This window comes from Podarcis pityusensis (assembly GCF_964106645.2).
Source record: "Podarcis pityusensis genome assembly, chromosome: 3".
Lineage (NCBI taxonomy): Eukaryota > Metazoa > Chordata > Lepidosauria > Squamata > Lacertidae > Podarcis > Podarcis pityusensis.
In genome coordinates this window covers 71,151,396-71,168,580 of record NC_138026.1, presented here as the reverse complement: position 1 = coordinate 71,168,580, position 17,185 = coordinate 71,151,396, and positions in this window count along the sequence as shown.

Below are 17,185 nucleotides of genomic sequence, written 5' to 3'. Positions count from 1 at the left end.
CCTGTCCCTTGCTCTCCATTTTTGACATTTTCCATTCTGGATGTTTATAGTCCGCATTATTCTTTCATATGGATAAACCTGGTGGTTCAGTTATAGCCCAAAACATCTGGAGGGCACCAGGTTGGGGAAGAGCTGCTCTGTTGTTTGAGACAAAACATATAATGGTATGCGCTCACCTACACTTTCCTACTAAGTGCCCACCGGGCCGGCCAGCTACACAAGGGCAGGAGAGAGAAATAAAGGTTACTCCTAAAGCTGTGTTATTTTCAAGAGTCTTCTTTGGTTTATTAATTTCCTTGGAGAAATAAAAGCATTGGTTTAGCCCTGAAACCCTTCTTTGAATGGCAAGATTCAGCCTCGCTCTGCGAAAAGTAATAATAAAGAACTTGTCTTCAGCACCAGAACTCAACTCTTGAACATATAAAGTAATAAGGAAGAGTTCCTTTTCCTCCCTGCTGAGGCATTAGCAGCAGCCAAACACATCTCAGATTAAAGATAAGAACTCCCAAGCCACAACGAATGGCTGCTAAGGAAGCATTATTTGTTAATTACTCTACTGACATCCCACAGAGGAGGTTACAGGGGTGTACAGGGATACACAGCATTGCCTCCCTGCCCACACGTATTTCAAGCATGCTGGGGGGAACACATACATCTCCAGCCAGCCCACTAGTTGTTAACAACTGAATGTCCATTGTTACAAAAGAAGAACTGTGCAATCCTATGTAGGTCTACTGAGAAGCAAGTCCCACTGAGTTCAGGGGAGCTTGATCCCAGGTAAATAGGCAAAGGATGGCAGCCTAAACGTATGGTGGCCATTTGAAGGCACCCTCTGGTTGAAGAGTTGTCTTGGCCAAGTCCAGTTGAAAGGTTAAGAACCCAAAGAAAGAGGAGGAGGAGGAAGGGCCTTGGAGTTGCCCACCCACCGTGATCACCTAGACAGCAAACTGAGCAGGGACACAGCCTGCCTGGTCAAAGTCTTCTAAACTGGACTAATTATTTCTAAATTTGCATTGATACATGCAAGTTTGCTTCTGCAGACCTGATGTTCTCTTTCTTGATGCAGTTCCTGTTTTTTGGTTGCCCCAAACAAAAGTGGCAATTTAACAGTTGAAAACTTTGCTGTATTGATTGTGGCAGATTAAAAAAGAGAAACTACAACAAATGCTCTGAATAAAATATATTTCTTCTTGGAATTTAATCTTTAATTTGTCCAAAAGCTGGCCTTTCCACTCAGCCACTATTTCTATTCTCTCTCCCTTCCTGCTCCCATCTAATGATGCCCCAGCCTGAGGATGGCTGGACTACAACGCCACGTGCCTTCAGACTATAAACAGGACACAAGTTAAGAATCTGGCATCTCTCTTTCTGAAAAACCAGCACTGGAAACAATCTCTGCTGATCCAGTTTACAATGACACAACAATTCTAAATGCTAGAGGGTTGCTTTCTCCTATCTCTTCTTCTCCTCTTCTTCTTTCTTGGATGAGGGTGATCTTCGAAATGCTTAGAAGGAGGAAAGGTCTGAACTGCAGGTGCTTGCACTTTACTGAACATATTGGGAAAGCATTCTTTAAAATATGCTGACCATGAGCAAGCTGTTCCCCAGCTGATGCTGTTCCTTTCGCTTCAAGCCAGTTTAGTCACATTGTCAGCTAACAGATGACTGACTAGGGATGGGGACACCTTTGGCATTAGTAACTTCTTAGCTCTTGCCGGGGAAGCTATGTCATTAGCTCACCACTCTGAAAAATCTCTGTTCTTATGATGTCTCCTGAAATATCCATCTCTTTTGTCCTGAAAAATCTTCATTGGCTCCCAGTGCGTTTCTGAGCACAATTCAAAGTGTTGATGCTGACCTTTAAAGCCCGAAATGGCCTTGGTCCTGTATACCTGAAGGAGCATCTCCACCCCCATCATCCAGCCCAGACACTGAGGCCCAGCACCGAGGGCCTTCTGGCGGTTCCCTCACTGCAAGAAGTGAGGTTATAGGGAACCAGGCAGAGGGCCTTCTTGGTAGTGGCACCTGCCCTGGGGAACACCCTCCCAGCAGATGTCAAGACAATAAGCAACTATTGTACTTTTAAAAGACAATTGAAGGCGGCCATGTTTAGTTTGATGCTGTATTGTTTTTAATATTTGGTTGGAAGCCACCCAGAGTGGCTGGGGAAACCCAGCCAGATGGGCGGGGTATAAATAAATTATTATTATTATTATTATTATTATTATTATTATTATATAGCCTCTTTAACTAATTGAGATTTCTCTTTCTTTGTCATGGATCAACAGTGCAACTAGACAGGACATCAGAGGGACCCAAACTGAGTACTGCCAATTTCTTGTCAAGTGGTGTGCACATATGTGCATGTATGTGTGCATGGATGAATTCAAGTGAAGCAAAGACAGGTAGAATTGGCAAGCTGACCCCTCCCATGCCTTTCAGTGGCTTTTTAGACATTGCTATCCCTGGTGACTTTCAGTCACAGAGACCCACCAGGAGAAAAACTGCTAAAAATAAGTGTAGGGAGCATTGTGGGGAGGACTCAGCTCCCCTCCCCCCTGCACTTTAAGTCTCTCTCTCACACACACACCCCACTCTACAGCTTTATAGTTGCTTTGCATCTTTATTGTTGCCATCACATCAAAGACAGTCAAGATGGCCTGCTTAGTGACCTTTGATCCTGATTTGCTTGCCCAAAGTTCTATGGAGGTTCTACCATATCTGGTCTTGATTTTTTAAATATTTATATTGATTTTAGTGCAAAACAGTATAACAGTATAACACAAAACAGTATAACACAAAAAGAAAAAGAAAACAGGAAACAGGAAACAATAAGGAACCACAGGGGAAAAGGATGGCCCCAATCAAATGTTGCATTCTGTGACAAAAGGAAAGTTAACCCAAAAGTTCCAGATCTCCCAAGAAGCTGGTGTAAGTTGTTGTTGTAAGCGGTATTCTTCATGTACAAAATAAAACTCCACCAGACATCTTAAACAGCATCCACTATAGTTGTGCCTTGCAATGTTTGAAGATGGAGTGTAACTTTTTCCAAAATAACAACATTCCAAACAGTCTTGTACCAAAGAATAAGCCTGAAGTCCTGTCATGTTTTCCATTTCTGAGTGATGGACAAGTGTGCAGCAACCATAAAAAATATTACTAGATCTTTTAACGTAACCATTTTATTATTATGTCCAAAAACAGGAGAGGAAGAAGTGGGGACAACTGAACTGACTCCTTAGTAACTGAAGCAATTTCTTTGAAAACCAAGAACCAAAACATACATACCTGTAGGTGGAAGTACATTTCCCTAGCATCACAGGCCTATTAGAATTAGGTTGACCATTCAGAGAAATTTATGTACTTTAAGAGCAGTTTGGCAAGGGAACCAATGACCTAGAAGGGTTGTGGGCTCTCCCTTCCTGATGAACTTCAAGTAGAGGTTGGACAGTCATGTGTTCATGACACTCTAGCTCCAGATTTCCTGCATCAAGTCTCTCCAACTCTATGATTCTATGATTCCAATCAGCTTGTCAAATAACTGACCTTGAATTGACCTGTGTATAATAGGCAGACATTTACTTTTGGTTAAAACCAGTAATCCATCTAAGAACAGTCTTATTAACATCTCTCTCTTCTCCCTGACATCTCTCACTCTATTCCTCCGATTCAGGGACTCCTGCCTACAGAGTAATCTCATATTATGCTGGCCTTCTTCGCATGGATGGCTTTTTATGGTTATCCAGTATGAAAAGGCATCCTGCAGCTTCTAAAAAATGGAAAACATAAGTTACTGAAGCTCCTCTATGTCAGCTGACAGGGGAGGGAGTTGGCACATTCATTTAAAGAGGAAGCAGATTATGTCCAATAATTGCTTAAAAAACAGCTCTCATGCCCTCTCATCTGAACAATTACCTGCTTATCCTGGATATCTTAGAACAGACTTTAGTAACTTGGTGAGTAAAGGATACCAATGGTTGAAATATATGTGGTCAGAGCAGGTGTGCCGGCTGCTATAATTTGTGACAGCATTCCTATGTATTGTTTTTAGAATTGGGGGTGGGTTGTGTTGTCTAAATGGAAAATGAGGGTTTAGGACTTATGGGTATCACCAAGGTCTCACCTTTGAGCACAAAAAGGAATTCCAGACATGATGAGAGACATTCATTTCTTTATATGAGCTGCCCACAAAATTAACTCTTGCCTTTAGTAATGGACCACCCAGCAAAGGTGCTTGGATCTATCTATAGAGGAATATTCTCTCAAGTCAATAAATCCTGAGAACGGTGCTCAGTAACGAGACTGTCAACTGATCCGAGTTTGAAGAGCAGTGATGATTTTATGGGTTTACCCCTGAGCAGCTCAAGTAACTGCTGACAATTTCCTTGCTGCTGCAAACCAGTTGTCAGTGGATAAGGCCAATAATATACATTAAAGTCTGGAGAAAGAGGAAATGACACAATCTGTGCAGGGACCTTCTTGTCCTTTTGCACAAAGACAGTGTGGTTAGCAACAGAGGGTGAGACAACACTGCACAGGCAGCAAAAGGTTCATTAGGTTTTTGAGTATGCAATCCCAGCTTTCTCCCACAGAGTAGCGAGGTCAGCCTTCATGGCTAAAGCCATGAGAAATAAATCTTGAGCCAAGGGAGATGGCTCCTAGCTTCTGGCTCCAGGGGAAAACGACATCCTGTTCTTTGCACAGTGTTCATTTTAAACGCCTCTGTGGGCTCATCACTTGAGCCAAGAGAGAAACTCTTGACTGAGCACTAGGTGCATTTTAGGGAAATGAGATGTTGACACCCCCTCTCCCCAATAATAAAAAAGGGAAATGAATCTTGCCAGCTTTCATTTGCGGCCGCTTTCTGCCTGTCTGAAAGAAGTTTAAAGCAAGTACTCAAAACTTTTTTAAAAAAAACCAATGCTTTTAAGTGGAGCATTATGGCCTAACTGTGCATGATGCTGACTGCATTGCTGCCAACCATATCAGCTTATTTAAGAGTTGGTTTATTTGAAACAACCTCCTGCCCCAGTTTTATCAGGACCACAACATACAGGAAGCATAGGATTTCTCCTTTCCTCGCTATCTATTGGCTCTGCAAAAGTCCCCCCCCCCCCGCAGCAATGGGAACTTTTCAATTATTATGAATTGCCATGTGAGACGAGTCACAATTTTCCTTAATATCACAAAATGGGGGAAAGAAGGGTAATACTTTCTCTAAATCCCAGCATGCTGTGATCATTATAAAAATCCTCCTTCTCCTGTGCTTACTATTAGATACATTAAAACCTATGCTGCGATTGGCACTGACACATTTAGCATCACATGTTTTCAAGCCCAAAAAATGTGGGGCAATATTCATATTTCTAGGGGTACCCCTGGCATCTTAGGTCAGAAACTAATCATGTCTTCTGCCAAGGAATTGGCAGTGCTGTCTGCTCCATTCTTTGTATTGCCACCATCCCAAATTAGTGAGAATAAATGCCTGATCTACAGGGTTGTGCAAAGAATTAATGCATTTCTTGTTTGAGAACGTGCTTGGATAATATGACATTTCCCAGGCTGAAATCAGCCAGAAGGTTGAAAGCACTTTGTTGGTATAAACTAAGCACAGGATTTCAGGTCAGTGCCAAGCAAGGGTGGGTGAACTATACTGACCTCAAAAACTATCAGGAGGGCTGCTAGCAAACAACAGTCCATTCCAACAATTGGGCCTTCCTGGTTTGATGAGGTGAAAGCTCCATCTTCACCTATAACCATCTTCATCAGTGGCCAGCCCAATGATTCCGAGATGAGAAGCTTACAAACAAGGCAATATGTTGATGGATCCTGCACACTTAAAAAATTAAAAGCCACGTATTTTTATGTATTGAAATGCCCCGACCAATGCAAGCTTGACAGTGCCTTTGTTCCCTTTGAGGAAAATGAGAAGCTCCATTAAAAGACTGTTTCAAGGCACACAGCAGCTGACCAGAGCAGGGGACAGAAATGGAATCAAGTGCCGAGGGTTGGAATGCTGTTGACGGCTGGAAGGAACACGACTGGGATCGAAAGCCAGCCGATGAGTCAGACCAGGGCACAAGCGATGTAATCTGAGCTAGCCCAGACACTGTGAGGTCAGACCTCACGCCAAGGTCGGAAAGCCAAACCATGTCAAGAAGGCAACAGGAGACAGAGCCAAGCGAGAAGTGGGAGCCAGGAAAATGGAAAGAGGGCTGAGACAACGCAGAACAGGATCAGAAGGCAATAGTGAGGCAGAGAACATAAACTTGGGCAAGAGGATGGGCAACAGATGAGGCCACAGCTGCAATTTACCAGTTTGCTGCAGGCCCGGTTTCAAAGTTCTTGTGTTAATTCATGAAGCCCTAAGCTGCTTCATGGATCACCTGATGCCTTCTGCTGTTCCTCAGTCACTGAGAGCATCTGATGGAGCACTTTCAATGGCACCGTCCATGTTCCTGAGGTTCACTCAAACTGCCCCAGGGACTGGTGCCTGTAGCATGGCAGGCCCTGCTCCATGGAACTCCTTGCCCGTAGAGCTCCAGCAGGAATAATCTCCGCCTTCTTTTGACATCTTTTGAAAACTGTATTATTCAGGCAGGCTTTTGAAATGGGAATTTCTTTTTACCAAACAGTATTTATCAGTTGTTTTATTGATCTTGTTGTACAACATAAAGACAACATTACATCACCTTCCTGGCCTAAGAACAGTTAATTAAATCCTATGCACACTTACCCTGTGAGTAAGCCCCGTAGATCATAGTGGGACTTACTTCCAAGCAAGCATGCATAGAGATGGGGCTGCACAAACTTGATCCCACAGCCACTTAGTTTCACTCAACAAGGCTGTTTATATAGTGGCCCATGGCCTCCCAAGCATGGATTGTGATTCAAGTAACCATAAAAGCTGTGGTGATAGAGTAACATCCTTTGTGCTGAGGAATGGCCTACCCAAGTCTGAAATTAGCTCCTTCCCAGAAGAAATCTAGCATGGTCCTCTTGTTCCTGAGGTAAGATATGACCTGCCTTGGGTGGCTTTGGGCCTATACTGCTCTTACTATGAAGTAATGAGTGTAAACTTCTAAAAAACAAAGTGTAATCTTTTATAATATCTAAACTTTTTGAGATATTAAGATGATTTTTGGAGTTTCAGGCTATGAAATAAACCATTCAGAATGGGAATAAATGAATTACAGGCAACTAATGAAAATTAGCGAAGAAATATAGAATTAAATAGGCTGATAAATGAATGTCATATTTGGGAATTTGGTTAATATCAAATCTTAATGAGTTGTTTATTTAGGAACTATTACAGCAGTCATTGGCAAAAACCCTTAAGAAAGGATTCCAGACTGAATTGTCCTGGTTAGGAAAAATTGCATTTAAAATTAAAGCTGTGAAAGGGTACACTGTTTGTTTAAAAATGTCACTGCAAAGATTGATAAAACCATGCTGCAGAAGTGGCAAAAAATGCCACAAAAATTTCTGTGGGACAGCCAAAGATCTTGAATTCCCATGACAACCTTAGAGAAAAGTTTTAAGGAAAGAGGAGTACAAAATAATTAATAATAATAATTTAAAAAATAAAATTCTCACAGATGTTTAACCTGAGTGGAGGCTGCATCATCCTCAGAGCTTCATTTAGAAGCTACATAGAGAAGCAGTCCCTTATACATATGTATTATATGCACACAGGAGCCAAAATAACAGCCTAACCTATTCATTCCAGAAGATAGATGGAAGCAGGTCAGCAGTAGCGCTAGAAAGACAAGTTCCATTAGAAAAGTTGACACTAGCAGAGCTAATGAAGATTCTGGTATCTGTTTTTGCACAGGATACAAAATATCAAGTAACTGGATTACAGAAACATAGCAGTGATCATGTATTTCGTTTTTCTGTCTTTTCACGACAAGGTAATTACATTTGCAGTTTAATAGTAACAGTGTTTGATGGCTGGGATGGGTTGGTGGAGGCCATGTGATTATTCCCCTGCTGTTTCCTTTTGCTTTAAGTATGTCTGCTTCATTCTATTCCTCCACAACAGAAGAAGTAGCCACCTATTTTCCCTCACTGTCAGCTCTAGAGCAAACCCTTTTCATCGGACTCTTGCTGGACTTTCAAGTTAGTAAGGCCAGTTTTATTCAGATCTCCCACCCACCCCCATGGAATTTTATTTTGAAATGAATTTAAAAATAAGAGCACAACAATAACACACATGCAGCAATACAGTAAGATCTCCAAAGAAACGAAGAAACTGACTGATTAAAGTCCTTAGCATATCACACTTGTGGGGTGGGACAATTGGAATAAAATAACTTCAAGCAGTAGTTGGGAACCTCTGGCCCATGGGCATAAATCAGTCCAACAAAAGGCTTAATTTCGCCAGTGAGGTTGTTTCCCCCGAATAATTAATAATAATAATAATAATAGTATTATTTATACCCCACCCATCCGGCTAGGTTTCCCCAGCCACTCCCAGTGGCTCCCAGCAGAATAGCAAAAACAGGATAAAAAAAATCAAACATTAAAAACTTCCCTAAACAGGGCTGCCTTCAGATGTCTTCTAAAAGTCAGGTAGATTATTTCCTTGATATCTGAACCACATCCACCTGCCCCATAGCTAACACCATAAGCGATGTGAAGTGCAGTGGCAAGCAATTACCAGATAGTTAAGATAATATCACATTATGGTTGCAATTATTACCAAGCTGCTCTGTCCTATATGTTACCTAGAGGACTGTGGAAGTAAGAAATGTTCTGCAGAGGTGTGGGGGGGTGTTACACACTATTTGAAGGAGAATGTGGCAATTTTTACATCAAAAAAGCTTCACTTGTCAGTGCAGTCAATGAACATCCGTTGACATGATGGCAACGTCATTGACGATTTGCAGATAACAATTAAAGCAATTTTCATGTCACTTGTAAAACAAATCCCCACCGTTTTACATTTTTAAAATAAACATAGGAAGAAGAATGCATTGTCTAATTCAGAAACCAAATTCAGATCACCCAATGAAGGTGATCCATACGAGGTTCTGGTGATGTGCCATATTTCTTCACACTACTGGGTACCATTTTAGATTTTTACTGTGGAGGGGGCAGTTTTAAGCAGAAGCCTACAGGCTGACTCTCGCTTGGATTCTTTTAGAGTCTGAATATGAAAAGTAATCCAATTGTGCAGAGCTAGTTTTTGTTTTAATTTATTTTTATTAAAGGTTTTCTTGGTTTACAAAAGAGCATGCCTTGTCTCTTTTTTCAGGTTGTACAGTCTTTCTTACAGACAAGTTACATTTGTTGTCAGGCCTTAGTGTTGAGTACAGTATAAGGTTAGGGTTAGTTTTTGTTGTTCTTTTTGAGGACACTACCTGATGTGGAAGAAAGGGAGATGCTTAACAGGAATATTTAAACACCCTCTGTACATCCAGATTTTAAAAGCTCAGCACAAATGTGGGTTTCTGAAGGGACTTTCCTTATGCTGCCTGCTTCCAATAAACATCCATTTTTAAAAAAAAACCATAAAAAGAATGAAAATGCAGTAGCCCTTCTGAATGGAAGAAACTACAATAATACTTTCTATTTAGCTTTAATATCTTCTTCTTTTAGTGGTGCAATAGGGACAATAGGGGGCCTGTCCACCCCAGAGTTTACTGTTTTGAGTTCCCATTTAATTTGCTTAGTCCACATGACATTACCCTCAAGCAACAACAATCCTGATGCTTGCCCTCTGTAAATTCAGGTTTATCCAGTCAGTTGGGGGAAATTGGGCTCCAAACTGTTCTGGGGTGACAGACTATTTGGGTGGGTGGATCAATCATCACTTTCTGCTACTCCCCTTTCCACACCCACTCCTCAATGCTTTCATTTCTTTTCTGGCTGTGCTCATTACTGTTTCCAGTGAGCAGCTGAACAGAGCATGATATATATTTTCTATTGCTATAAAATACAAAACCAGTAAACTGCCCAAGCAAACCACATTAGAAATTGTGTGCTGAGAATTTATAGTTATCTGACTTGGTGTTTTTGTTCATTTCCTGGGCAGGGATTTATTTATTTTTTTAAAAAGTGCCCCGTGCATGCCCTCTGGGTACTTAATCAACAAAGTATAATCAAGCAAATTAGAATGTGGGAACAAACACAAAGGAAAGACTAGAGCTGTTCCGCATACTACATACTACATGGAGATTCAAATATGCGCAGGTTCGGACCACAGCAATCCAATTCAAGTGCTAGGGGGAAGTGGATTAACAGCTAAATAGTGCTCAAATGCAGACAAGACTTGATTCCTTTGGGTGCTATAGCTCTGGGCTTCAGAGCACAGAGAGAGAATTTAGTATCTAACAGGGGTTTTCAACTCCACCATGTCACACCTGACCTGGCCTTGATTAGTTAAACTCAAAGGCCCACACACTGATTCCAACAAAGTAGTATGAGGAGTTTTGAAACCTTGCAGAGGCTAGAATAAGACAAGGGAGAAAGGGACCATCTGTTCTGAAGGCTGACTTTGATAGGGATGTAGAAATCCTTCCTGCCAGTCCTGGGACTCCAAGAGCTTCAGTTCCACTGTGCACTTCTTTTGATCAACGCAAACTAAGGTTGCAATCCACAACACAGTTAATAGCAAAGCATACATTGATTTAAATCTCTGGATTTCACTCTAGATGCAGGGCAAAGTTTGACCTTTGCTATTTATTGTGCATCTCAATTGCTGGTTGAGATGTTAATGATAGATAATGATGCACAATGGTGTAGCTCAATCTCTTGGACACAACACACTGTCTTTGCTACATCTGTCCAAAGAAAGTGACACCTGGGAAAGAGGATGTGAGAGTACTTCTTCACTTGGAGCTCCTTAGATGAAAGGCAGTATATAAATGTAATAAATAAATTAAATAAATGGCCGCCTACTATTTCCCTTATGGTGACTTTCTTATTTCTCAGTAGTTCCTCACAGCTATACTTCTCACTCTTTCAAATAAGGCTCAAAGCACATTTTACTCAGAGTTCTGTATTCCTCCCCTCTGTTTTTCTTTTTTAAAAAAGGAAGGTCAGCACTTTATGAGTTGGGGAGAGAAGCTACTTAGCCCTTTCCCCTGCAGCCTTTTGCTCAAAAGCACCCTCTCCAGCTTGCTTCTGCAACAAATAGGGGAAATATATAGGGTAGGGTCCCACTCCTTTTTCCCTGCAGGTGAAAAAGCAGTTTTAGGAAGGTGATTAGATTTCATTAGCTTTAATATTTACACTATGATTTTCTGTTAAAAGAACGCTCAAAGCGACGTACAATATAAACCAACAAAAATATAAACTACTAAAACTGCATGTTCAATAATGTCAACAACAAATTCTAGATGCTGTTCCTCTTGCTGCCCCCAAGAAAGCAGAGTCTCTGGGACTCTGACCCTGACCCAGATGCCCCTCAAAAACCACCCTAAATTGCTGTCTTTCCCCTTAGCATCTGTTTGAAGGCCACAGCCATTCACATTCATGGTCAACCTCAGGCCACTCTGGTCATTGCCTGGCCTGACAGTCTATTCACTATAAGGAAAAGGGTTAAGGCATCTCTCTCTATCCACCTCTCCTTCCATCAAAGTGTTTTCAGGTTAATTTTGCTTTTTTAAATACATGCAATGGAAGAACAACACTGAGCTCCCTTTGGGTAATTTGAGCTTAAGTTTAAACTCATTTCTAGTTTGGAAGGAGGGAAGTGAGAGAGGCCTTGTTCCAAGTGCAAATCTTATGGACACATTTAACAAGGTTTGTTTTTGTAGTATCTCTTCCCCTCACCCATCTCTATAGGTACAAGAAGACAGAAGTACAGTGGTACCTCGGGTTACGTACTTAATTCATTCCGGAGGTCCGTTCTTAACCTGAAACTGTTCTTAACCTGAAGCACCACTTTAGCTAATGGGGCCTCCTGCTGCCACTGCGCCGCCGGAGCACAATTTCTGTTCTCATCCTGAAGCAAAGTTCTTAACCCAAGGTAATATTTCTGGGTTAGCAGAGTCTGTAACCTGAAGCGTATGTAACCCAAGGTATCACTGTACAACTAATTCAATTATTGCAAGTAAATAAATATTAACTAAGTAATAGGTACTTACAGTGCATAGAGAGATTTTGAAGGGCTTGTTTTTAAGAGGAGGTAGAAGAAAGAGGGGGGAAGAGGGAGAAAGGAGAAGGACAAAAGAGTAACAGAAGGAAGAAGTTGAGAGACATGCTCTGAAAACTTAAATGTGTTGTAGGTTAGAGTTTAGCATGGGTCCCAAGTCTGAAAAGTATGGAGTACAACAGAAACCTCTCAAGCCTGATTTAATGCTAAGGCTCCCTGCCAAGTGATGAGCTGTTAATATAAGGTTCTGCACTGCTCTCTGCATCCTGCGCTTGCATGCACAGACAGGAACAACATGTTTGCATAAACAGTTATTTACAGCCTAACCTTATGTACTTAAAAGGGATCCCCACTGATCACAATGGGGCTTCGACCCAAGTAAGTGTGCAATAAGACTGCAGCCTTTTTCTGTTCAGCTGTCACCAAACAAGAGACAAGAGCAAAGGGAATATGCTACTCCTGAACATTTTTTGTTCCTGGAACTGCTACAAGGCTCCATCCCACTCCGCCTCTCCTAAACTGTCTCTGTTTACCACATAGCGGGGTGGGGTGGAGTATCTGTGGCCATCCAGATGTTTCTGGACTACAAGTTCCATCATCACCACTCTCAGGGCATGGCAGCTGGGGCTGACAGGAGTTGCAGTCCAACAATATCTAGAGGGTGACAGGTTCCCCATCCCTGACATACAAAGGAAATTTTACTTCCTTTATGAGAGTGGAGAGGTTGAGAGTTGTTAGCCTCCATCTGTCTCAAGAGATGATGGACGGCGCCTCAGGGGTGATGCCAAACCTCTGGAGAATCACAGCACCTGCTGTGGCTGCAGAGACTGGTAACTTGTAACTATCTCCTTCATTGTTTTTGCCACGTTAGAAGCACCCAAGGGTCTTCCTCAGGGTACAAGCCAGGATGGTGTGTATGAAGGTCTTGGATTGCCCAGACAACAAGACGCTCCCCTCCCACCGGCTTCACTGATGTGGTTCAAATGAAGATATCCCACGAGGCAGAAAATGGGCTACCTTCACAGGTTGATGAGCCCCATCTGCCCATCACTACCCTCTACCACATGAGCAGATACCGCCTTCTTGACCATTGGACCCACTATTGGTCTTTTCTGTTCAATCCACCAGAGCCAGTCTTTGCATGCAGGGGAAGTCCCTAACTCACTGATGGTTTGAGACCTATCGCCTGACCTCACCTGGTTTAGCTGGCCAGTTGAACCATTCCCATGCTGATGGTTTCTAGGAGCCACTGGTGAGAGCAAAGTGGGGAGCAAATGTTGACAAACTACCCCAGAAGGAGTATGGCATGGCCCCCACCAGGTGTACTACCCCTCCCCTAACACCCCATACACCCCAGAAGGTGAGAACTCTGAGATATTACTGCATTTGTACCACAAACCTATACACATCAACTCAGAAGTAGGCCTCGCTGAATCCTGTGGCTCATAGTCCCAGGTAAGTGTGCATAGATGTCTCTCTTTGTGAGAGAAGTTATAGACCATGCATATAGACCATGTGTGAACAGGACCAAGCCGTGACACACCCTTCCAAATTAATAATACTTAACATTTATATAACATTTTTACATTTCACAAGCATTATCTTGTAACAATCCTTACCACAGAAATAGGAGATAAGTCCCGAAAGTGCATACAGTCTCAAGGGCAACGCTAGAGAGGAGTTAGGCAGTCCAGTAATCCAATACAGGCTCAGGTCCAATGCAACGTGAAAGGCTCAAAAACAAATTTAAGGCCAGGTTCCCATCTCCAAAGAAGATCCGGGGTTGGCATCCCAGGGTGAGTCCCAAAAGCACAGTCCAGTGGAGTTTCCAAAGCAGTCAAGCTGTAGTCCATCAATGGTGGAAGTTGAGCAGACATAGAGTCTCTGCCTTCTCTTTTGTTCTTTCCAATCTTACTTAATGCACCTGAGCTTGCTCCAGCTGAGTAGCTGAGTCTCTCCACTTACTGAAGCATGTGATCCTCACCTGCTCTGAGCTGAGTGGCCACACACCTCCTCCCAGACCAAACAAGTCTAGTGATCTTCATCAGATCAACTAGTAAGCTGGGCTGTATTCTCTTGCCTGCCTCAGTCTCTTAAGTTGCACTGCCCACTGCTTTTGATGCCGCAGGGGCACCTCTGGTTCTGGTGATGTGACCATTTCCTTTGGCTCCTGTGACCTGGCAGCTGACCCTCTGATGTCCCTTAACTATCTCCTAAGTCTCCAACCTCCCTTTTCCCATCTTCAGCTTGTCCTGATGTGTACCGATCATATGTGGCTGGACAAGCCTTCCCTGATAGCCACAGGGTCCCTGTCCCTGACCCTCCCATGCTGAACTTAGGTTTGAAATAAGAACTATATATAGCCACTAGAGGGGGGGTGTTGTTGCTGTTGTTGTTTAGTCGTGTCTGATTCTTCGTGACCCCATGGACCAAAGCACGCCAGGCACTCCTGTCTTCCACTGCCTCCTGCAGTTTGGTCAAACTCATGTTGGTATGAGTTTGGTGTAGTGGTTAAGAGCGCTAGTCTTGTAATCTGGTGAACCGGGTTCGCGTCTCTGCTCCTCCACATGCAGCTGCTGGGTGACCTTGGGCTAGTCACACTTCTCTGAAGTCTCTCAGCCTCACACCTCACAGAATGTTTGTTGTGGGGGAGAATGTTAGCCGCTTTGAGACTCCTTAGGGTAGTGATAAAGCAGGATATCAAATCCAAACTCTTCTTCAAACTCTTCTTCTTCGAGAACACTGTCCAACCATTTCATCCTCTGTCACCCCCTTCTCCTTGTGCCCTCAATCTTTCCCAACATCAGGGTCTTTTCCAGGGAGTATTCTCTTCTCAAGAGGTGGCCAAAGTATTGGAGCCTCAGCTTCAGGATCTGTCCTGCCAGTGAGCACTCAGGGCTCCATTTTCTTCAGAATGGATAGGTTTGATCTTCTTGCAGTCCATGGGACTCTCAAGAGTCTCCTCCAGCACCATATTTCAAAAGCATCAATTCTTTAGCGATCAGCCTTCTTGATGGTCCAGCTCTCACTTCCATACATCACTACTGGGAAAACTATAGCTTTAACTATACGGACCTTTTTTGGCAAGGCGGTGTCTCTGCTTTTTAAGATGCTGTCTTAAAAGAAGGGGAATAGATACCTTCAAATCAATATCAGTAGTGAAACTGTGGGGTGAAGGGGGAAAGGGCTGCAGTGAAAGGAAAAAACCAATCAATTTTTTCAACTGCATTTATTCCCCCACTGCTGCCATAGTTCTCCCAGTAGTAATACTATGGGATCCCTTGTGTCAGAGGGACACTTTGTTTCATTTCTTTAAATCCTGCAAAAAAAGAAAAAAGGTTTTTATTTGTTTATTGCAGCCATAGGTTCAACACTTGAAAATCTAAGTTGGCGCTATACCTAAGCTTTGCTCTGTATCTCTAACCCAAAAGGCTTGGCTGCTATCTCTGTGGCAATATCCATAGATACTCTTCTAGTGAGTCACCCTAATCTAGCAAGTACTTGGGATCCAAATGGAAAGAAGACTTTCCGAACAGGAACGCGCAGAAAGAAATGACACCCGGCAATTAAATCCTAGCGGTGCATTTGAAAACGCCGTAACGCAATCCGTTGATAGCATCATCAGTCACCGAGACCTACAAAGTGCTGGTGTTTAGTACACAGTATTTATATTTTATGAATGTTAACAAGCAAGAAGCCCCACACAACCAAGCAGTTATGAGCTCAAAGGCTTTGTGAGATATTTTCTCTGAGGGCTCATTAATGTGGTCTTTTAATGGAGTGCTTGCATATCAGAACCTTTAACTGTAGCTATAAATAGAGTTTATAAGTACTTGACAGTGTGTGGCAAAGTAGTATTAGCAGTGCTTGCCCTCCTTCTCCTCCCATTGCACTTGCAAAAGAGGATATCCCCCCCCGGGGGGGGGGGAGACAGGAGAGAAAGGTGGCATGAAAATGCTTTTGGAAACTTGTTTAAATATATGAGCATCCTAATACTGATGTATTTCTAGGTTCCTTACCTAATGCTAGCTTAATTTTGGGCCAGCATAGCTTACTCAGTATTATTGTTTTGTCCCAGGGTGGGAAACTAAGGCACTGAGTTGCAATATAAATATGGGAATTGTCATTTAATTTATTCATTTAGCAAGATTTATATACCACTTAATTATCACAAACTGTTTACAGTTTATATAAGATATCAAATATACATTAAAATGATTGATAATTATGAAAATTGCATGTGCATATAATTTCAGGTGTGCTCAAATTGCATCTTTGTATACTTTGAGAAATGCTCATGTTTGGCAGCCCAAATTCACTGCCATCAATAAACTGCAGAAAAGTTCCCATAACCAGTTTATTCTCTTTGGCATTTGTAAGGCTGAATTCTGCTGTCAGCTACCCTGATGTCCTCTAGAAAGCATTCCATGGGAAAAAAAGAGGGATTAATCTGGACCAGGATCAGCTGCTCATGACATCTTTGTATTTATCATAGTCTATTTATCAGTCCTTTTCTCACCTTTCCCACATGTCACATTCTGAAATAAGAGTCAGACATCTCCAGCTGTCTAATCTTGGTGGCCAGTTTAGAACAGCTTCTTTTTCTTTTCACACACGGCACAAAACCAGAGACTGCAGTGAGCCCAAGTAAGCAGCAAACAGAATATTTTGGCTTAAAGTACTCTACAGAATTGTGGTTTTATGATGATACAGTAAAAGCCGCTGGAGCATCATGACCTTTCATAAATCAACATATACTATTAGCCATTAAAAAGGCAGTTACTGTGTACTAGAGAAATTGTGACAGATCTTTTATTTATTCTGATCTGTGGGGAATGTGAAGACTCAGTACCCCTACAGCCTCTCTTCATTCCTGCTTCTCACCTATCTATATAAGCTTGGATCATCAGTATATGCTGATATACTGATATTGTGCTTTCCAGTGGAATAATAGATAACCAACAAGTAACAATCTTTATGCCTGTTATTTTTGTCATGGAGTTTTATTGGCAGGGATACTGGAGTGGTTTGCTGGTTCCTGCTCCAGGTGGATCTCGTTTAGTCAACTCTCCACTATGACCT